At 36.3% G+C, this 23,409-nt stretch overlaps 1 non-coding gene across 1 annotated transcript; it reads right to left on the bottom strand.

The window, feature by feature from the left end:
• Positions 1–6,072: 6,072 nt before the first annotated feature.
• On the bottom strand, positions 6,073–6,145 carry TRNAT-CGU (transfer RNA threonine (anticodon CGU)). Its single transcript has one exon. It is a non-coding gene; the product is annotated as a tRNA-Thr (tRNA).
• Between the last annotated feature and the right edge of the window lie 17,264 nt (positions 6,146–23,409).

The following is a 23,409-nucleotide window of genomic DNA, read 5'->3' on the forward strand; positions in this document are numbered from 1 at the left end:
GACATAAAAACGTTCCTTTCTGTGCGGAGTGTCGATCTAGTCATGAAGGTCCATTGTCGATTTAACTACACGATTTATATATATATATATATATATATATATATATATATCTTTTATTTACGTAATATTATCATATTTTTTGCAGTTTTTGAAGTGAATTTCGGAACGATGCTAGTAAGAAACCAAATAGCCTGAATTTAAGTAACTCAATATTCGTTATCTTGTGTATCAGTGCTCTGGTCTCCGATCATGCGCAGTGTCTTACATCTGAGACTTAGGAATATTCAATCGTCTCATCCTTTTCCAGGGAAACTGTACATCTCTGATCTTCAGTGAGTACTAATTACGAGCTTATGGTCAATAAATAGGCCTACGTCAATGATTGGTTATTATTATGCTAAGTTTTAACGTGGCCAAAATGATGTCCAGCATTTACTGCTATCTAATACACTCCAAAATGTCATATTCTTGCAAACAATTCGCATTTATCTGAAATAGCTACTACTTCACTCTCAAATGAAAAACCTGCTGATCATCTTAATACTGATAGGCCTATTTGCATTGAAACTCAAAAGAAATGAAGATCGGTATGTCCAAGAAAAGCATTTGGCATAACATCAATTCTGAGGGAAGTTCAGAAAAAAAAAAAAAAAAAAAAAAAAAAGATACATTTGACGAGGTTAAACTTCATTGAGTTATTACGTTGCTTTCAATGTCATATATTTCGTGGCGTATGTTTCATTATTATGGAAGCAAATAACTTTCAAAGTATCTGATATTCTGTCTGGAAAAAAAAAAATATATGAAAAATCTGAATTTAAACTTTTAATGAACTTAGTCTGCAGCATTTGCTGCACAAGCCACTAGTTTGCATATAAACTGTAAGTGATGTTACTTCATGAATATGTAATTTACCTACTTTTTGACAGGGAGCAAGTAGGCTTTTCATTTCAGACCGGTTTACGCAAACCTGCAGCGTTTGATAACTAATTTGTGATTGCGCAAAATATCTCGGTCCTCCAACTGCGTGAGATTGTTTAAAGCTGTATGGCATCGTAGCTACTACAAATTTCAGTCTCCCTCGGACTGCGTGACATTTTTGTTTGTTTGTTTGCGCATATAGATTATATTCAAAACGCACCATATATCATCATGTGTATCCGTCCGTCTGCGTGACTTGACATTGCTTCACCAAGGGGATTTTTACCATTCTCAGCGTCTGACAGTTTTGCACTTGAACAATTAAATTCTCATATATCCATTAAAAATCTAAATGTGTGCCATTTCCAGTGAAAATAAATTTTTAAATATATAATACTTACTTCCTTACGTACTTACTTAGGCCTACTTACTTACTTACTGGCTTTTAAGGAACCCGGAGGTTCATTGTCGCCAATACAGACCGATATCAATTCTTCCCACTCTTTCAAAAGCATTAGAACATATTGTACATGGACAACTTATGAACTATCTCGACGAACACAAACTCCTTGATGACTATCAATCGGGTTTTAGACATGGACACAGCACTTCTACAGCCCTACTTAAAGTGACTGAGGACATCCGTGAAGCTATGGATAGGGGTGAAGTAACGGCACTAACTCTTCTCGATTTCAGCAATGCCTTTGGTTCTGTTGATATCGACTTGCTTCTTGCAAAGATGAAGGCTTTGCACCTGTCAGACAATACCTTGAGCTGGATGGACTCCTACCTACGTGACCGCCAACAGTGTGTTTCACTTGATAATCAATTCTCCCAATGGAGATGCACAAAGGCGGGAGTGCCGCAGGGCTCCGTATTAGGACCACTACTTTTCTCTATCTACATTAATGACGTATCAAAGAACTTACAGTATTGCCGATATCACCTCTATGCCGACAACCTACAACTTTACATACATTCCAGACCCAATACGATCAATGAATCGATTGACAAGTTAAATTGTGACCTAGCCACTGTCTCCACTTGGGCGGCCAATTTCGGACTCGCACTTAATCCAAGTAAGACTCAAGCCATAATTATTGGACATAAGCGTTTAGTTAACTCCCTTAATAACAGTAATCTTTCAGTTGTTACCCTTAACAACACGCTAATCCCTTATTCATCTGTCGTAAAAAATCTTGGCTTCTTTTTTGATAATAATCTAAGTTGGAATTTTCAAGTTAAAGAAACGATAAAAAAAATCTGTTTTTCCATTCACTGTTTGAGTCGCTTAAGAAACTTCTTGCCCCAGCAACTAAAACTTACCCTAGTGCAAACCCTAGTAACGCCGCACTTCGATTATTGTGACGTTTTGTTAAGTGACCTAAGTTCTGAATTGTCAGTCAAGTTACAGCGAGCTCAGAATATGTGCGTCAGATACGTGTGCAACATCCGACGGTATGATCACATATCACCGTCCTTCGCAAGTCTCTCGTGGCTCCGACTTAAAGAACGTAGAACTTTACACTCTTTGTCTTTACTCTTTCGAATTCTGCACACTTCAACACCAAATTACCTTTCGTCTCGTTTCTCTTATCTATACTCTAACCACGACGTAAATACCAGATCACTTATCTGTGGCACGCTAAGTATACCTCTTCATAGAACATCTTGTTATTCATCATCTTTTACAATATCCACCTCGCGTCAATGGAATTCCTTGTCACAAAGTATTAGGGGCTGCAAGACAATAAACACCTTTAAGAACAGCTTAAAAGATAACCTTATTAGCATTTCACTCCAATCATACTGATTTAAACTATCACTGACTACATTGCTACTTTTTTCTTTAGACATCATCCTGATTGTGCTGTATTTTAATTGTCTCGTAATAATCTCTTTCTATTATCTAATATTATTTGAAATATATTAACATTCTACGTATTTTAGTTTAATTCTGCTACACAGTTTATTTCAGTGTTTAATTAATAGTTCATAGTATTTTGTTGTTTAATTTGTAAATAACTTTTGTATACATGTAACTCTCATCTAAATCAAATTGTTGGATTCTTTGTAAGTTCATGCATATGTATATACACTTTTTGCTGGTTGAGTGGAAGAGAAGGCCTTACGGCCTTAACTCTGCCAGCTAAAATAAATCATTATTATTATTATTATTATTATTATTATTATTATTATTATTATTATTAAGCCCGCCATTGGTCCCTGTCCTGAGCAAGATTAATCCATTCTCTATTATCATATCCCACCTCCCTCAAATCAATTTTAATATTATCTTCCCATCTACGTCTCGGCCTTCCTAAAGGTCTTTTTCGCTCCGGCCTCCCAACTAACACTCTATATACATTTCTGGATTCGCCCATACGTGCTACATGCCCTGCCCATCTCAAACGTCTGGATTTAATGTTCCTAATTATGTCAGGTGAAGAATACAATGCGTGCAGTTCTGTGTTGTGTAACTTTCTCCATTCTCCTGTAACTTCATTCCCTTTAGCCCCAAATATTTTCCTAAGCACCTTATTCACAAATACCCTTAACCTATGTTCCTCTCTCAAAGTGAGAGTCCAAGTTTCACAACCATATAGAACAACCGGTAATATAACTGTTTTATAAATTCTAACTTTCAGATTTTTTGACAGTAGACTGGATGATAAAAGCTTCTCAACCGAATAATAACACGCATTTCCCATATTTATTCTGTGTTTAATTTCCTCCCCAGTATCATTTATATTTGTTACTGTTGCTCCAAGATATTTGAACTTCTCCACCTCTTCAAAAGATAAATTTCCAATTTTTATATTTCCATTTCGTACAATATTCTCGTCACTAGACATAATCATATACTTTGTCTTTTCGGGATTTACTTCCAAACCTATCTCTTTACTTGCTTCCAGTAAAATTCCCGTGTTTTCCCTAATCGTTTGTGGATTTTGAAATATATAATTTAAGTACTAAAGGTAGTGAAAATGTTAAGCATTTTAGATGTTTCTGTTGTTTTAGCACCTTTCTTCTTGATTATGTTTTAATTTGTTAGATATTTGGTGTGTGATACATTTTACTCTTCCAATAGAGTTTTTAAAGACGTTTTCTGTAAGTGCCTAGGCAGTTTCTCACATCGCATTTAAACTATTATCATGTCACTGACTTTATTCCGGAGATGCGCTCGGGCACGGGTTCGATCCCCACTTGGACTGATTATCTGGTCGGGTTTTTTTCCGAGATTTTCCCAACCGTAAGGCGAATGTCAGGTAATCTGTGGCGAATCGTCTGCCTCATCTCGCCAAATACCATCTCGCTATCACCAATTCCCTAAATAAATAAGACGCTAAATAAACTAGTAGTTGATAGAACCAAGGATAAACGTCCAACAGAGTATGGAAAGTTTCCACATGTTACATACATACATACATACATACATACATACATACATACATACATACATACATACATACATACATACATACATACATACGTGTTCTGCCCATAGGCAGGTATTTCACTTCAAACCCAGTATTCTCCAATCTTTCCTATTTTCTGCTTCACGTATACAATCATCTTCATCATCATCATCATCATCATCATCATCATCAGCCATATGTTTTAAGCCTTGTTTGGCTCGTTCCGGTCTCATGAAGTATGTAAATTTTGAAATTGTTGAAGCCATCTTTTCCTGGGTCTACCTATGTTTCGTTTACCAGTTGGTCTGTAGTTGAATGTTAATTCAGGAATACGGTCTTGAGTCATTCTTTCAACGTGTTGCTTCCATTTATTCCTATATTCTGTGAGTTTTTGTATTAAATTGAATATATTCAGTTCTAGTCTGATGTCTTCATTGCGTTTCTTGTCTAAAAGACTATATAACCTGCTATACTTCTCAAAAATCTCATTTCTATCACCTCGATTCTCTTTTCTTCGGATTTAGTAAGAGTCCAGAATTCAGAGCCGTACAGCAACATAGGGACTGCCATAACTTTATAAAATTTTAATCTTGTTTCTTTGCTAGTCTGTTTTAAAGTTCTTTTTATTACACCACAGAAATAATTAAATTAGTTTATTTTATGTGTAAAATCTTCTTTTCTTGCATATGAGATATTGCAGCCCAGATAATTAAAAGTATTAATTTGATCTATCATTCTTCCATTCAACACGATTTTGGCTCTAATTGTTTCTAATCCTCTAAAGGCTAACACTTTTGTTTTAGTAGCCGATATAGTTAAGTTATTTTCTTTGCTAATTTTGTTTAATTTAAATATTGCCATTTGTAGGTCATCTTCGGAAGCACAAATTAAAACCTGATCATCGGCAGAAAGTATCGTATCTAAGTTTATGTTTTTTTTTTTTAATGTACTTTCAAATCCATCTGCCACTTCAGCACATGTACAATACGTAGCCTATTTAATGTTGATAGTATCTGTTCCTATTTCATCTGCCGCGTAATTTGAGTCCATTGCGGTTTCAAATTGTTACGGAAGGCGTGAAACTACAGATTTCGCAATAGTTGCTTAATGTAAACTCTAATCAGCACTTAGGAATAGAGAGTTAATTTTCCGCGACTCGAGGTCTGTGTTTTGCTTAAAATAAGAGTATTACCGCGATTCTGGTGAACAATGAATAAAGGTGTTGCTTGGTGCTTGTATCATTATGTTTTTAAAATTCGGGGTAGGATTAAACCACAAAAATGGAAAGCATTTTCCCTATAGGGATAAATGGAATTATCGTGAGTTTTCGTCTGCATTAATATTTTATTATGTATTGCATTGATACAAAATGTATGAGGTTTTCATGAATGAATTGTAATAATCAAAATGATGGAGAGGATTGTAATGGTAAAGGCTTTGTGCTGATTTTAAGGACTTCACGTGAAATCAGTTTTAGAAAATGCGAACAGAATGTACGCTGACGTGATAAAGTAATAGAAGGAACAATTTCCATGTTGCTTAACAAACAATACCATTTCAGCTATTTTAGATTTGCTCTAAACGTATGTTTGGGAGATATATAATCGGACGCAATACAGGAAGTATTTTATGTGCGTACTTTTCAGCTTTGCTTATGAAGAATATTATAGAAGTATTAATTTGTCCTACAGAATTTGTCTATTGACAATTAATATTTAAGGAGAAAAATTCACTCCGGCGCCGGGGATCGAACCCGGGTTCTTGGTTCTACGCACCAAGCGCTCTGACCACTGAGCTACGCCGAATCCAGAGCGCTTGGTGCGTAGAACCAAGGACCCGGGTTCGATCCCCGGCGCCGGAGTGAATTTTTCTCCTTAAATATTAATTGTCAATGTTACAGACAAATTCTGTAGGATAAATTAATACTTCTATAATATTCTCTCAGCTAACAGTGCATAACAACTGCGGATTCCCGGCCAACAAGTCACTCAGATGAGTGCGCTCCTAGTATCATGGCAGTTGACATAGGATTCATAATATGTCAACATGTATATGCCTCACTTGGAGTCAGGCCACAAAGGGACAGCATCGAAAGAGGAGAGTTCTATCCGGTGCTGTGGATTGGATTCGACGTAGCTCAGTGGTCAGAGCGCTTGGTGCGTAGAACCAAGGACCCGGGTTCGATCCCCGGCGCCGGAGCGAATTTTTCTCCTTAAATATTAATTTCCTTATGAAGGATATGTGCAGGTGCCTTCATTGTACAGCGTAAGTTTAGTGACAACACGTTACCAATATCGTAATAATTGTGTCAAATTTTATAAATGAAATATTAATTAATATTAATATCGGCATCTTGATACACCACAATCTATTAATGTGGAATATTAATGAACATACATAGTCATCCAAATTGTCCACACCTCTGGAGTAACGGTTAGCGCGTCTGGCCGTGAAACCAGGTGGCCCGGATTCGATTCCCGGTTGGGGAAAGTTACCTGGTTAAGGTTTTTTCCGGGGTTTTCCTTCAACCCAACATGAGCAAATGCTGGCTAACTTTCGGTGCTAGACCCCGGACTCATTTCGCCGGCATTATCACCTTCATCTCATTCAGACGCTAAATAACCTAAGATGTTGATAAAGCGTCGTAAAATAACCCACTAAAAAATCATCCAAATTAACAGAGGAGAAGCTGAAACTGTCTGTCTTCTTGTTCCAAACATTTGTCTCGCCTGTTTAAGAATTGGCGCATCATTCGCTACAGTTCCCGTTGAAAAATAGAGGCCATGCTTTCCCGGATGCTATTTCTCAGTTATTCTATAGGATAATTGGTTATATCTGCTGTTTAGTCGAGCTGGTTGGCGAGTTGGTATAGCACTGGCCTTCTATGCCCAAGGTTGCGGGTTGGATCCCGGGCCAGGTCGATGGCATTTAAGTGTGCTTAAATGCGACAGGCTTATGTCAGTAGATTTACTGGCATGTAAAAGAACTCCTGCGGGACAAAATTCCGGCATATCCGGCGACGCTGATATAACCTCTGCAGTTGCGAGCGTCGTTAAATAAACCATATTTTTTTATGTGCTGTCGCACTATCCTGTCAGGACGGGAACGTGATTTTACATTTTTCCTGACTATCATCTCTGGAGAACTTGCTATTCATACACATTTCGCTAGCCCGCGCTATGAGCGTGCTAAACTAGCCCTGGTTATCTACTGGTTACTTGTACAGGATTCATATCATATCATATCGCTAACACTGGTTTATGAATACGAAAAATGTTAGTTCGCTGATCATCCGCCGGAAGCCAGCGTTAAGAATGTCTATGAATACGGCCATAAAAGACAAAGCTTACGTAAATAATCCACATACCCTGAAAGAACTGAAAAATATTACCCAGAGAAATTTCGCCTCTACTTCTTGATGGGAACTGCAACGAGTGATACGTCACTTATTAAAGGTGCGACAAATACAAATATTTAGAACAAGAAAGCAGACAGTTTCAGCATCTCATTCCTTAATTTGGGTAAGTAATGTTTTAATTGTTTATATTTAATAATATATTACAATAATAGTTTGTGATGTGTCGAATTATCGTAACTGCGCTGTACATTACCGATAGGAACTTTTCTGCATAAGCGGTGTATTCAAGGGGCTCGCCCGAAGGTAAACTCTACAATCTATTCACTCAGCATTATACTGCGTATTCCTTTAGTTTTTTCAACATATGAGAGGAGGAATGCTATACCTACCCAAAGGAAAATTTTGGAACTGTTCCTTTGTCGAAGTTTTAGTCTTTTTTTTTTTCTCAGTCAAACGGAAGTGTCAAAACAGCGTAATCGACTCTTATGATGGGAATGATAGTGAAGGTTCCCAGACGCTATGTCCACGGATATTTTGCCCACTATTTCGTATGTCCCTTTGATATTCTGTCCACTATATTTTTTCGTCATCTGGTGTTTTATGTCCACTATTATTTCGTCCACAGTTTAAGTGTCCATTGTGCTATTTTGTCCTCTGAAAGTTTGGTCCACATTTTATTATGTCCTACATTTATCTTTGCTCTCTTTATTAAGTTGTCCACCTTATTGTCTCGTCCAGTATACTGTATCCAATATTCCTGATTGTCCATTTGCATAAATGGTTTAAAACTAATACACTATTACTACTATACCACTGCCACTACGATAATAATAATAATAATAATAATAATAATAATAATAATAATAATAATAATAATAATAATTTGAATGAAAGTGGTAAATACAATGTGCACAGAAACTAGTGAACAAAGAAAAATTGCAAAAAAATTATGGGCACAATAATTCTTGACCGAAATATTAATGGACAAATTTTTTGGTGGACGAAATGTTTGCTGGACTAATTTCCTTGGGCAAAATAGCTGTGGACGTGAGATAGTGGACAAATTATCTGATGGACGTACTGCTGTGGACATATTGTCCTGGAAACATAGTGTCGAAAATATCATTTATTCTACATAGATTGAAGAGAACTACTATTTCTTCTTACTGTCATGAGTAGGGACCGGATTTTTATATAATTACATATTATATTCCTTTAAACTTAACCGTATATAAATAACAAATCTCTGCGAATCTTGTAATTACCATTAATATATTAAAATTTGATACTACATATTTTTACACATTTACCCCACATTGCATATTATCGCTTGGTATTACACAAATCTACATATTTAGGAGTTTTATGCATTTTTACATCTCTAAAAGGAAAAAATTAATAAATAAAATATAATAAAAACTTCTGCTGGGGAAGTTTACAATTTGAAATACACAGATTAAAAAGCCTTTTTACCTACCCAAGAAAGGATATATTTCGGGACGAAACATAACGTCCTTAGTTCCAGAAAGTAATAGAGGCACTCACCCCATACCGCCCACTGTAAATATGAGTGAACAAAAGGCAACCTTTCTCATACAACTACCTTGTATTGCAAAAAATCACTCAGAAAGTAGCGCTGCCTTCATGCGGTGGAGTGGGATGAGGATGACATGATTTGTCTCGAACTATAATTGTTCTGCACAAGTCTTAACAACCCGTTCCCATGCAATTTGCAACCTTACCCACCCTCTTCCTAATCCTTCCAGGGAAAACCCGTATCAAATGTGACATGAGCCGCAATAACGTAGCTGACTTTTGAAAAGAATCTGGAGTAAAGGAACAAACTGGAAAGATGTTGAAAGATTAAAATAAATAGTAGACGTATACGGAAATGGGATTTTGCGAGCAATTAGAAAGTATGGTTCTGGGCTGGAATAATCCTAGCCTTCTGAATGAGACAGGAATGCCACTTTTCAAACAACAGTTTGTAAATGCCTATAGTTTGAGGTTTTAGTAGGTACATTGTTTCTTACAGGGAGCAGCTAAAATGCATGTGCCCCACATCTCCTCTGATTTTCTCCTAATCCAGTAAAGCGAAACAGTGCTAGCAGTTCTGTTATGTCGTTCATTTCACTCAGTTCTCTAGTTTTCGTACTTACAGTATAAAGTGCAAGTGAGTTTATCTACTGCTTTTAACTAACTAAAATGGCCCCTGTATCTTCAACTCTAACGACAAAAATAAAATCATGGATTGCGATGGACGAAGCTTTCGCTACAGATGGAAAAATAGTAATGTGTCAAGTGTGCGGTAAAAAAGTCGGGTGCTCTATGAAAACACAACTGGAGAATCTTACCTATCCTATATCTGCCAGATATTGATATTAAATATTTTCATGATTTTGCATGTTTTGATACATATTCAGCTTATTTTTCTTACATAAATATGTACATATTTCACACCTTGATATTACATAAAAATCCGGTCCCTAGTCATGAGCGATTGTTTGTTTGAAAATTTCACTGCTATATTTATATTTTCTCCAATCACGTTTATTAAATTGTTCCTTGGTTTTAAGTTTTTGTTCTTAGCTCAAGTACAAAAAAGAAAAAAGAAAATCATAGATCCATTTGAAAACACGTTCTTTATATTATTCATTAGATGTCTGTGTGACTACACTCCCCAAACTTGAACGGCCAAGAAGGGATGCAAAACTGTGCTGCAGTTGTGGCACACGTCACAATTCACTGTGCTTGCGGAACGTCACAGATACGTAATTCAAGGCCGGCGGATTGTGGACGGAGAACAAACTCTTTCCCCATGTTTCCACCTCTCTCTTCCCCAGTTCTGCATCCCTGCCAAGAACTTACTTTCTGATATTCTCTTCTTTGATGCATTGCTGTACCGTTGTCAGAAACATTGCAGTAAGTGGCTGTGCACTATTTGCCTTGTACACATGTTCCCACTGTGCTGCTGTGAGCGGGGAAATCAACAAAACATTACTGCCGACTTGTCCGGTCTGCATGTAGCTGTGAGCTTCTGGTTTGTGTGGTCATTACACCTTGGTCCCTCTGTGCAGGTGGCGTAAACAAGCATGACTCTGTACGTCACCATGGAGATGGAGTAACATTACTTTGTGCGTGACCTCGTACCTTTTTGGTTCGGTGCAGTGTGGTACTAGTAATATATGTTATATTTGTACAACACTCATATTGTGCGGGGTTGTTCTGTGATGCGAGATAACAAATGAGCCAACCCCTCGTGAGGGATCTGTCCCCTGGGGTGGACGACGATATTGGCATCCCATTACGACGTTGGATCGGAGAGGAAACCCGACGTGGATTACCACCCTACGTGTACAAGTATTACCTGAATCGCACCCGAGCTTTCCGCAGACAGTCTCTCAAGGTAAGGCCCAGGTTCGATTATTGTACAGTAATGATTAGGCTTCGTATTCCAGCTACCTAAAGACTGAAGTTAATGACACATTCGGTATATAAGACGCCGAACACAGGTAATGCAACGGATAAGAATATAAACAACACGTCGTCGCTGCGTGTTCGTGGAGTACAGTCAACTCCAGACATTCTGAAGCTATACTAATAAACATATGCTTGAGCCGTGATGTTCATTGTCGTCGTGATATTTGCAGTGAATGATTTTATATTGAAAGAAATTATTTCAATAGCACATGTTATTGGTGTATATGTAGTAAAAGATATTCCTATTGTCTGACATATTTTGTGTTTCATTAGGATATTGCATATGTCGCCCATCTCGGAAAACCACTAATTTTCGATGTAGGCCTACATTTCTAGAAATTCCCTGAAATGTAGATTACTTTATTTATTAATTATTATTGGGATGTTGACAATGAACGTCATGGTAGGCTACACAAATCCATGCTAAACGTCGAGTTAATATCTTCATACTTTTCAGATTGTGATAGTACTGGTTGTTTTGGATCACGTTCAACACACTTTATGTGCCTTTTGGTATTGCCATGTCCTTCAGTGTACTGTTTTTTGTCACTTTTACGTTTATTTTACACAATTTATGTAATGTTGTCTATATTGACAGTGAAAATATACGTTCAAATATCCTCAACTATGCCCTGTAATATTGCACGCTTGAGCGTCTTACCTAAGGCATTTTACCTCCGCAATGAACCTTCAATCAGCCACAAAGATGTAGTTATTTAAATAATACGACTAATAAGAGCAGTGACCGATAAGACTACTCACTATGACTGCGTCCCGGTTTTGCCTTACTAGAGGAAGAGGGCAGAGGATGCGTAACTATTTTGTATACGAACGTACCTGTACCTGAGCTGTGACGTCACATATACTTCGAATCAGGCAACCTCATTCCAGCTTATAGGTAGCTGGAATACGAAGCCTAGTAATGATGTTCTTCCCATATTTCTCTTGTATTTGCAACTCAGCGTTATTTTATAAATTCAAAGTTTCTTAAGAGATGAAATTATGGTAACTGGTATTGTATGTATAGATTGTGGAATAAAAATTGTGAAGGAAACCGAAGTGCATTTAGAAGTCCTGTCTCATTGTCACTTCTCCACAACAAATCTCACAGGATTTACTTTGGACCCAAAACAAGTCCTATTGGTGACACATCGGCAGATAATGAATTCTTAAATAGGTTTTAATAAGCATACAAGCTGCTATTTTCGCAGGAAATGTTTTTAAAAGCAACAAAAACACTTCAATAGTTCTTTAAGAAGTGCCACTTTCTATATCGAATTGGTAGGCTACCTGTCAGGTCCTGTGAGGTTCGTGATTTACAGAGCGTCTGTAAAGAGTGTACGTAAAGATTATCTTTATTATTTTTTTTTGTCCTACAGAATACATATGTTATGGTAACAATATTAGAGGAGAAAAATATTAATTGGTACCATAACAGATGTATTCTGTAGGACCAAAAAAAAAATCTTTACGTAGATTCTCCGAGCAACAGTGCACATAACTGTACAAATTCCATAACAAACATGCACCTGAATAAACTGAACTTTGAGGAGGAATAATTATGTTTAGGAAATAGTGTTGTCACTTCAGACCAGTATAGGGGTACTGTAGTTTTGTTAATTCGGCCACAGAAGACAGTGATATTATGTTAGTCATACCAGTAGCGGACGGTGGGTTTGAAAGTTGAGGAGGCCAAGACATGACTGATGAGAATATAAAAATGTAAGGCCTGTGACGTACCTCATTACCAAGCGCAGAATTTATAGATTTTAAGAAATTAAAATTAGGTTTTCCAATTTATGTTTTAGGATTTAAATCTTATTTTAGGAATTTATATGATTTTACGTGAAAAAATAAAAATAAACAACATAGCCTACTGTTAATATTAGTCTATTACAACGGCTTCGTAAAGATTGCCTCTCTTTAGGACACTCTAAGTCCTAACCTACGAATTAGGTCTTTTTAGGTCATATTGAATTTAAGAATGTTGCACTTTGCTACATAAAACGAACAAGAAAAACAATATTTCGAGAGTAACGAGATAGCAACAAAATTGATTCGAACCTAAGAATCCGGGACTTGCTCATTACTATTACATAGTCTAATTTTACAGAAAATTAACTGGACGTTCCTCTTTCTTCGCAAATCGATCAAATAGGTCACAACATACTGAATAACTGCTACTAGAAGAAGCTAGAGACAAATCTGCATTTGTTTCTAAACTATCGATATATTTAAAATACTGTATAAGTAAATACATCTCGTAACACAAAATAATAAAATAACAAGAACACCCGCAAACAAGAGAAAATCTAACAACATAAAGGAAAACCTTTACGCAGGGAGAGAAAACTAACAATTTTCTAAAAGCAAAAAGAGAGGCAGAGAGAGAGGGAGAGAGAGAGAGAGAGAGAGAGAGAGAGAGCTTCCCAATACAGCCGAAACCAGCCGTGACTATAAGCAGTACACTTGTCAGCGGTGGGTAGGACGTCTCCAAATCGGCTCCCTTCGCGCGTTCAGTCAAGTTTAAACACTCTTCTAACCAGCTATCTTATTGGTTGAACTGCTGTTGTCATGGTTACCGGGGAGTAGCGTCATATAGCCGATTCCTCTCTCCCGCTGTCGCATACACACAGCAGGCTGCTAGATGTCGACTGTACAGGTTATAGCGCTATCTGTTATTTTCAGTACGAATTATTTGTACTATCTACAGTATAGCGCGCGGGCATCACCAACTGGATGTGGTCGACTTTACGTAACTTCTTAGTCGTAGTGAATAGTAAAATGAATATAAAAGGGAAAATGTTTGTCATTTGCTGTAACTTGTCTGTGATCTTAATTCAGCTGAAATTATTACTCCCATATTGTGTTCTGGTAATATATTAGGGGAGGCTTGGCCTCCTTTGCCTCCCCTGAAAATCCGTCGCTGAGTCATACAGAGAATAAAATTCATGACCGTAAAAATGCTGCTTGAAAGCAACATCATAATGTAACAAAATTTGATTTGTTATATCGAATTCTTTCAACGTTACAATTACTGGTTTGTTAAAATGTATGATAATGTGCAATTTGTGTTCTTTTGTTTTGTGTGTTTTTGGAAAATATAATTTCAATTAATGCTCCACCATAAATGTTGTAACTAAAACCTTGTGCATCCCTTGTGTTTATCGTACGGTTCGTCTTCCCCCCACACGTTACCTGCACTTTGTTTACGTTTTCGCTGTGCCTAAACGAGACGCTCTACTGTATTGTATTGTTCACCTAACATAATTAGGAACATTAAATCCAGATGTTTGAGATAGGCAGAATATGTAGCACCTATAGGTGAATACATAAATGTATGTATAAAGTGTTAGTCAGAAAATGTGATGGAAAAAAACCATTGGTAAGGTCAAGACGTAGATGAGAGGATAATATTAAAATGGATTTGAGATAGGTGGGATATGATTGCAGAGACTGGATTAATCTTGCTCAGGATAGGGACCGATGGCGGGCTTATGTGAGGGGTTCTTTAAAAGCTTTTGTAAGTAACCATATTTCGTTATTTAGTATTTTCACTCCACACTATTTCGTTAGGCCTATTTGCATCTATTCGTTGGTGTGAATGATAGTGAAGAAATGCTGGGTAAAATCGATTTGGAGAGAAAAATAATTATTCAAATCAAGCATAGATACTTATTTTTGGAACAAAAATTGATGTGGGTGTATAGTTGCGCCAGTAGTATTAACTGAAAGCAAAAATAATTCTTTGCAGTAGTTATTATTTATCTAATGCATGAACTACGCCATATTCTAATACTTGTTTTACATTTTACGGCGGACTTAATTCCACATACTTTAAATCCAATCTCAGTGCCCATCATTTGGTCGATATTAAAAAGTCTATTTTCATTGCTTTTAATTATGTTTTATTTACATCCCGTTATTGAAAATAATTTGAAACAGACCATTTACAGTTGATTAGTTTATCGTAATATCCTGGTTTATTTTAAGTGAATGCTTTTAACTCCATATTAATTGGCTTTTGCAATTTATAACATTCGCAAATGTAATTTTGTCGAGAAGGGAAGGTGGCCGTTGGAGCTTTCGATTTGGAGATTGCATTATGGGTTTCGTTTTAAGAACGACAAATAAGATATCAAAAATTTATGGAGTATATTTTCTTTATAATCTGTCGTCCTCTTACGTATACCTTTATCTATGTTTACTTATCTACATTTATCAAGTCCGCACCTGTGGAGTAACGGTTAGCGCGTCTGGCCGCAAAACCAGATGGCCCGGGTTCGATTCTCGGTCGTAGCAAGTTACCTGGTTGAGGGTTTTTTCCGGGGTTTTCCCTCAACCCAATATGAGGAACCCAATATGCTGGGTAACTTTCGGTGCTGGATCCCGGACTCCTTTCACCGGCATTATCATCATTCACTCGCTAAATAACCTATGATGTTGATAAAGCGTCGTAAAATAACCTACTAAAAAAAACACATTTATCAATCCCTCTATGTCTGTCTGTGTTTCTATCCCTATCTGATTGGACTGAAAGGTACAGCACCGTGAACCTTTGTAATATTCTGCAGGAAATTCGAACTGACAGAAGAATTTATTAGTTCAATAGTTATGTCTGCCCTTAAACATTCTTTAATTATTCTTAAAAATCGTTTATACAATATCTTATTAATTTAATTCGCTCTTTCCTTGGTATGTCCTATTAAACGTTACTGCTCTATTATAGAATTTCGTCCTAATTTATTTTGATCTAACATGTTTTTACTTATTATTCTTCATTGCTTGATGTACCTTTGCAATTTGTTTCATATAACGGTACTTATCTTGTTGTATAGGCTACATTTTATATTTATTGTTTCATGTAATAAAATTGCAAGATTACTCGTGCTTCTTGAACGTTCTTGTTTTGTACACCGTGTCTTTTGGGAGCCACTTTTTAGTGGAAGTTGAATATAGTTCTTAAGAATAAATTAAAGTGTACGTATTTACCCGTCTGGTTTGTGGGGTTATAATTGAGCCGTTCAGAGCAAAATTGGTGTAAGCCAAAATTAGATAATGAGGTTTAAAGTAAAAATTCTGTAAAATACAGCGCAAAGTAGCAATTAATGTGGCCTTCTTGCTATCCACTGACTGTTGATAGTTTAAATAAATTGAATTTTAATTGCTATTTTGCGCTGTATTTTACATAATGTTTACTTTAACCCTCATTACCCATTTTTTGACTTACACCACTTCTGCTTTGAACGGCTCAATTAATACTGATTTTTTCAATATTCCTAATATTTTAATTCTGCCTTGATTATAGACATAACACTTTGAGACTGAAAATGAAACTTCATCTGCCCGACGTCGGACTTTCACAGGAAACACAAGACATAAACTGGCAGAGAAAATTCTATATCCTAGAATAGGATATGATTTCACGCCCACAGTTTCCACGCTATGTAGAAGCTGGGTCTTAAATATTGTGTGTTTATCGCAGATCATCTCTCTTCCATACATTGTTAAAAATGTCAGTCTACATTATGTTATACTTACTTACTTACTTACTTACTGGCTTTCAAGGAACCCGGAGGTTCATTGCCGCCCTCACATAAGCCCGCCATTGGTCCCTAAACTGAGCAAGATTAATCCAGTTTCTATCATCATATCCCACTTCCCTCAAATCCATTTTAATATTATCTTCCCATCTACGTCTCGGCCTCCCCAAAAGTCTTTTTCCCTCTGGCCTCCCAACTAACACTCTATATGCATTTCTGGATTCGCCCATACGTGCTACATGCCCTGCCCATCTCAAACGTCTGGATTTAATGTCCCTAATTATGTCAGGTGAAGAATACAATGCGTGCAGTTCTGTGTTGTATAACTTTCTCCATTCTCCTGTAACTTCATCCCTCTTAGCCCCAAATATTTTCCTAAGCACTTTATTCTCAAACACCGTTAACCTATGTTCCTCTCTCAAAATGAGAGTCCAAGTTTCACAACCATAAAGAACAACCGGTAATATAACTGTTTTATAAATCCTAACTTTCAGATTTTTTGACAGCAGACTGGATGATAAAAGCTTCTCGACCGAATAATAACAGGCATTTCCCACATTTATTGTGTGTTTAATTTCCTCCCGAGTATCATTTATATTTGTTACTGTTGCTCCCAGGTATTTGAATTTTTCCATCACTTCAAAAGATAAATTTCAAATTTTTATATTTCCATTTCATACAATATTCTCGTCACAAGACATAATCATATACTTCGTCTTTTGGGGATTTACTTCCAGACCTACATTATTTTATACGACCGGAAAATAATTAAGATTTATTCAGACTAACCTGAATTAAACATGTTTTTAGAACCTTGTGTACATACACAGTATTGAGTGCTGATGGATGTCATTGCATATACGTATTCTTTATAACTTTCCTAAATTAAATTTGTGTTTTACATTGCAAGGAAACTAACAAATATTCTGATGGGGGCAGATAAAAAAGTGATCTTTTTCTTCCACCATGTTAATAATGTCAAATCAAGTGCTTATACAAATTTTGACCACTCGATCGCAATTACGAGGCTGTCCAGAAAGTGATTTCCCTGGAGCCTTTACAGAGAAAAGCACAATTGTATGGAAAGATTTATTGAAACAGATACAGCAATTGTTGCGCTGTTTGTCAACATATCCCCCACTGGAAGTGAGGACATTTGTCATACCATGGGATCAATTTTTGTATCTTTGTATCACAGAAGTTTGCCGCCTGGAATCGGAACCAGCGTTTGATAGCGGTCTGCACCTGTCTGTCTGTCGATCCCATGTTATGACAAAGGTCTCAATTTCGGCGGGGAATAGGATGAAAAATATTCAACAATTTCTACGTCTGTTTCAATAAATTTTTCCAATTAAATTCTGTTTTCTTTCTGTCAACGGCCCCTGGCGAACTTATTTTTACGGCCCTCGTAATTGCGGTCGAGTGGCCAAAATTTGTATAAGCACTTCTTTCGACGTTATTAACATGCTGAAAGAAAAAATAAATAACTTATTTATCTGCCCCGATTACAATGTTTGTTTGTAAGCTAAAACTAAATCATGTAATTTGTTAACGTTATCAGCATATCATTAGCTCAGGTGTGGTGTAATCAAATACGTTACTATAATAATACCGAACAGCTGTATACTAGCAGCATTGGTGTGAGTGTGAAATATCGCGGACCTGACATCTAGCGGAGAGGGATGGAATTACGTCCACATATACAAATATTAACAATGCGAGATTTGGGCTATTGTTTAAAACATGAGTTACTAATGTGGAATTATATATGAAACACTTAAGAAATGTTGAATAATATTTAATGTAAAATTATTATCTTATATCAAAGCTGCATATTATGAGAAATATTGCATTACTTTCCGTAATTAATTGTTACATATTTTTTCTTTGGTTTACCGAGACAAAATCAATCTGATATTAGGAATGAATTTACAGTAATGTTTTATATACGCATTGCTGACAACTGCAAAGACAAAATTGATAGTCATCTGATGCTTGTAATAATTAGTAAAGGCATGTGGACAACAATAAAACTTAATTTCATTTATTAGGTTTAAATAAAAAAACTAATTTGTATTTTTCTGCCAACACAAAGACGAAGGAATTAGGCCTACTAAAGAATGTTGTTGACTCACGTTTTACGAACTGTCGGAAATCGAAAGTACGATTTGGAGCAGTTTGTAATGCTGCAATTGTTACAATTATAAACAGCACACATACACCCTGACATTTTAACACAGCACTAATTAATAAAACTATTAACTAGCCCAGCAACAATATACATTGCAGTTGATTACAGCTTGTTTCGCGAGTATCTCCACACCGGCAGGTAGGTAGCAGCACCAGCGTCGTTCGCACGCAAAACTGCTAGCTGTCCGGTATTATTATAGTAAAGTATTTGGTATGATTAATATATAAAATGTAGGCGTACTCAAAGAATTAACTAAGATTATGGCAGATTATATTTTATTGTAGGACTCAGAGTCCAGATATACAGTATGAAGCGGTTTTTTTCGGGAACACTACACGTGACATCTAGGCCTAAATGAGATTCGTACGACTTAAGAAATAATATTTAGTGATGAGTATTAATCAATCAATTTAGGGCATTTCAAAACCTAAGAGGTTTTTAGCCTCATTCACGATATATCGCCATTCATCTCTGTTCTCTGCATCTTCTTGTCGTCCTCCCACTATACAAAGATTATCATATACTTGGTCCTGCCAACGGAGACGAGGTCTACCCAGAGGTCTCGTACATCTTGGAGAATAGTCGAAAGCTTTTCCTAGAAGAGAGTCTTCATCACGCCGTAGAACGTGTCCAAGCCAACGTAGTTTCACAGCAATAAGGAGAGTTGGTAGGATTATTGTTTTATAGCATCTTAATTTTGATAGTCTAGAAAGGAGTTTGGAACTAAGCAATTTATGAAGAGAGTAATTACACTTATTTTCCGTAACGAGTCTATGTTCAATTTCTTTCCCAAATAAGCCTGTTTCATTCATTATACTTCCTAAGTATTTAAATTCAGTAACTTTTTGAAACTCTCAATCATCTATTATAAGTGACCCTCTATTATTTGAGGTACGTGATATATTCATGTATTTAGTTTTATCAGAATTAAGTTTTAATCCTGTTATTCTTCTACTAAGAGTCTAAAAAGTGATGAGTATAATGGAACAAAAATAGTGGATTTATAAATAACAAACTTAGAGAACCAGTAACTGCATTTTAATCACAAATATAATTTTGTAATTAATTATTACTAGGGTCCGGATTCATACAGTAGATAAATAAATATTTCATTTACACTGCAATAGAAATTCGTAATTTAGTTTTAAGTTTCGAGATGTACACCTGAACATATGCTTTTAAATTTACTAAACAGTTATGTTGTAAAGTGTTATCCAAATACATATTTGCATATATCTAGATGTGATATTTAGTATGCCTCTCTTTTAAAAGGTTTGAAAATAATTCTTCTTCCATTACAAAACATGAACATACACTGCTAACTCTTAAAATTTGTGCTTTTTAATTGCGTCGCTTGACTAGGTTAAATGTTATGCAGGGACATCATTTTATTTTTACTTCAATTTTTATTGTACCTGAGTTTTTTAATGTACTTCACTCCCACTCCTCCTACTAATGAAGTTCAACCGTCCTCCACACAGATCCAAGACCGCATATACAGTCATAGTAGCCTTACGGTCATAGTAAACAGTACGTTCCAAAAATATGTTCGTCTTTTCCAGTGACGAAAGAGATTTCCAATAGTGAATCATTTTCGCATAGGTACTGTGGTCCATTTGCCTACGTCGCATCCCGGTTTCCCCCACGAGCTTCTATTCGCCTCTCTGTAAAGGCTAGTGCCTGGGCTGTCTTAGCTCTTTTCTGAGAACATTAATTTCTGTTAGGAATTGGACGTCTACGTAATATTATACAACTGTTTAAAATAATTTAAATAAAAGGACCTCGTTAAGTAATTAACTATCACGTGATGTCCCCCCTTTCTACGACTCTGCGACATAACAAGTTGGGCGGAAGTAGATAGCATGTCTAAGTAATTTCATCTTTTCGGATCGGGCAGAAGTGAAGATTGAATTGACAGTACGTAAGGTACTCTTTTATAGAGTAGGTACAGAATTATTTCAACGTGAGTTACTAGTACGAAGGATGAACCTGGTAATTGGAATTAGGTGCAATCGTCTATAGTGCGATAATGTGCACATTAGAACTGAAACCTGTATCGAAATGAGCGGCCACCATTTTCAAAAATGTGTTTGAATATCCATATTATGATTATTTTTCAATTTAACTTCATTCTCTATATTGTACGCTAATGTGCTGTAGACAGTATACCCATAATATACACTGCATAATGACTACGTCCGCATGGACAGCTCAGTTCGTGAGTAAAAACACTTATTGTTAATACTGTATTGTATTTTGATTAAACAAAAACCTATTGAAAGTCATCAAACTCAAAATCGCGATATTTCCTAGTTTACGTAAATGGATGAACTACTTTTTTCACTCCTATTTGTGTTTTACGCCAGTATCATGGAACTCCAGTCGTGGAAGGGGGTAGCAAACGGTGTTTCCGATTCTTAACTGTTAATTGAAAGGTATAGCCAGGTTAATATTAGAAATGTTAGTAAAAATAAAATGATGTTCCTGTATAATAACAGTATGATGTTCATAAATTCTACTTATCGAAAACGTTACCACATAGGCTTGACCATTCAATTGTAATTCAGTTATGATGTTATGAGGTATTGGCGCTCACAGTTACATTTCGGAAGGGTATAGTGTAAGCCAGGGATGTCAAATCGCCTGCACTGCGTGTTTTCAAGAACCCGCATAACATATCCTTAAGAGCGATGATTGTACTTATATTTTGCTGGAAAGTGAACGTTATTGGATTTGTATTCCTTACAGTATGAACACGCAATGCATGCACTTTTGCATCTCTGGTATAAGCCACCGCAAGTTATCATTTACAGCAATATTTTGCGGCGGTGTTCAATAATATTTTTGGCACAGATGAAAAATAAAGTTTTGAATCGTGTAAGAAAGGAAAAGGCAAAACAGCATTCTCAGATTACACGTCACCGGATTGACATTCACATGGCTGTATCTTCGTGCCTCGCCAAAAATAACTTGTACTGATTGATTTTGTAACTTCTTTACTGTGTTAACATTAGAAAATTAGCTGGCTGACTAGTTTCGAAGTGACATTCTTCATTGTCCGAAGCCCAGCCAGGTAATTTTCTAATATTAACGCAGAAAAGAAGTTATGAAGTTAATCAGTGATTATATAAATGTTAAACGTGTTTATCCAACAATTAATAATAAATAACACTGCCGAAGAATGAAAATGCTTCGGGCTTAAAAATAGTCAATTCCTATGTATTTCCACCTGCTGAATTCAAAAATCACCATAAAAATAACAATTAGCTTTTGCTTTGGAGATAAAGTGACATTTCATTTTTTAGAGTCACATTTTCAGTTTGGGGGAAATTTGGAAGAAATTTTGTTTTGGGAGTTGGCGCATCTGTCAAATAAGAAAACACAAAAATGTTCTTCAGCTGTTTGTAAGTTATAAACCTAGATATTGTTGCTGTGACTGTGAATTTCATATTGTTCCTGCTGTAATTAATGCAGAATTTCTGGTTTGGAAGTGTTTTTAAAGTGTAAAATTTGTAAAAATGCCACGGAAATGTGTAAATATAGTGGATAATTTTTGTTACATTTGTGGTGAAATAACATTTTCGTCATTATAATGTAACTGCCATTTAAAAAAATTCAAATGCACTTTCAATGTTGTTGGCATATGTAATTAAAATGTATAGTTTTCTCTTAATCCGTTAAACTGAAATACTTCCACCTATTGTGTATCACAGAAACTACAGCTAAGAAGAATTTTTCATTGTCATATTCGTTTTTCTCAACCCAAAATTAGTAGGAATTGACTCATGAAGTGCAGGAAACATTACAAAAAAAATTGTTGGCCAGTGATTCGTAATTGGTGTGATCCAGTATAAAGTTTCTTTTTTTCTGCAGAATCTCTCAAATTTTCAATTTACTGTGCAGAATTCAGTAGGCGTTTGTGTCAGCGGACATAATATAATTATCCTAGGAGCGACAAAGCCATAGAGGGCCAAGGTCGACTGCTGCCCTTGCGTTTACATGCTTCACCAGGGGTGAACGATAATTTAACCAGAACGATAGCATCGTTAGTAATATAATCCCTCTAGCCGTTACAGCTATTTCGCGAAACTGGATTCCGCTACCTAACGTATCTCCCCAAATTTATCATGGAGCTGGGTGGGCATCAGTCTCTTAGACTACACGGGCCGAAATTTGACGAGAAAATTTATTTCCCCATCTGGACTCGAAGTCAGACGACGTAGTCCTTTATCAAATGAAATGAATGAAGAAAATGTAAACTAGATAAGTACATTTAATGTTGACAGAGTACACACCCACAATTACCTGGCTGAGTATAGACCTGGTGGCCGGCAGCACCACCTCTTCCCCTTTGCTCACTCAGCAGTGTTGCCTTTAGTCACCGCAATACAGTATCTACGGCCAGGTCTACATGTACACTGCATTTAGCGATGTAATTAGCTCAGGTGGCCTTGCCCAACAATGTAGGCTACAATAAGAAGGAAATGTTTTGTTTTC

This window comes from Periplaneta americana, chromosome 16 (genome assembly GCF_040183065.1).
Source record: "Periplaneta americana isolate PAMFEO1 chromosome 16, P.americana_PAMFEO1_priV1, whole genome shotgun sequence".
NCBI classification, from domain to species: domain Eukaryota; kingdom Metazoa; phylum Arthropoda; class Insecta; order Blattodea; family Blattidae; genus Periplaneta; species Periplaneta americana.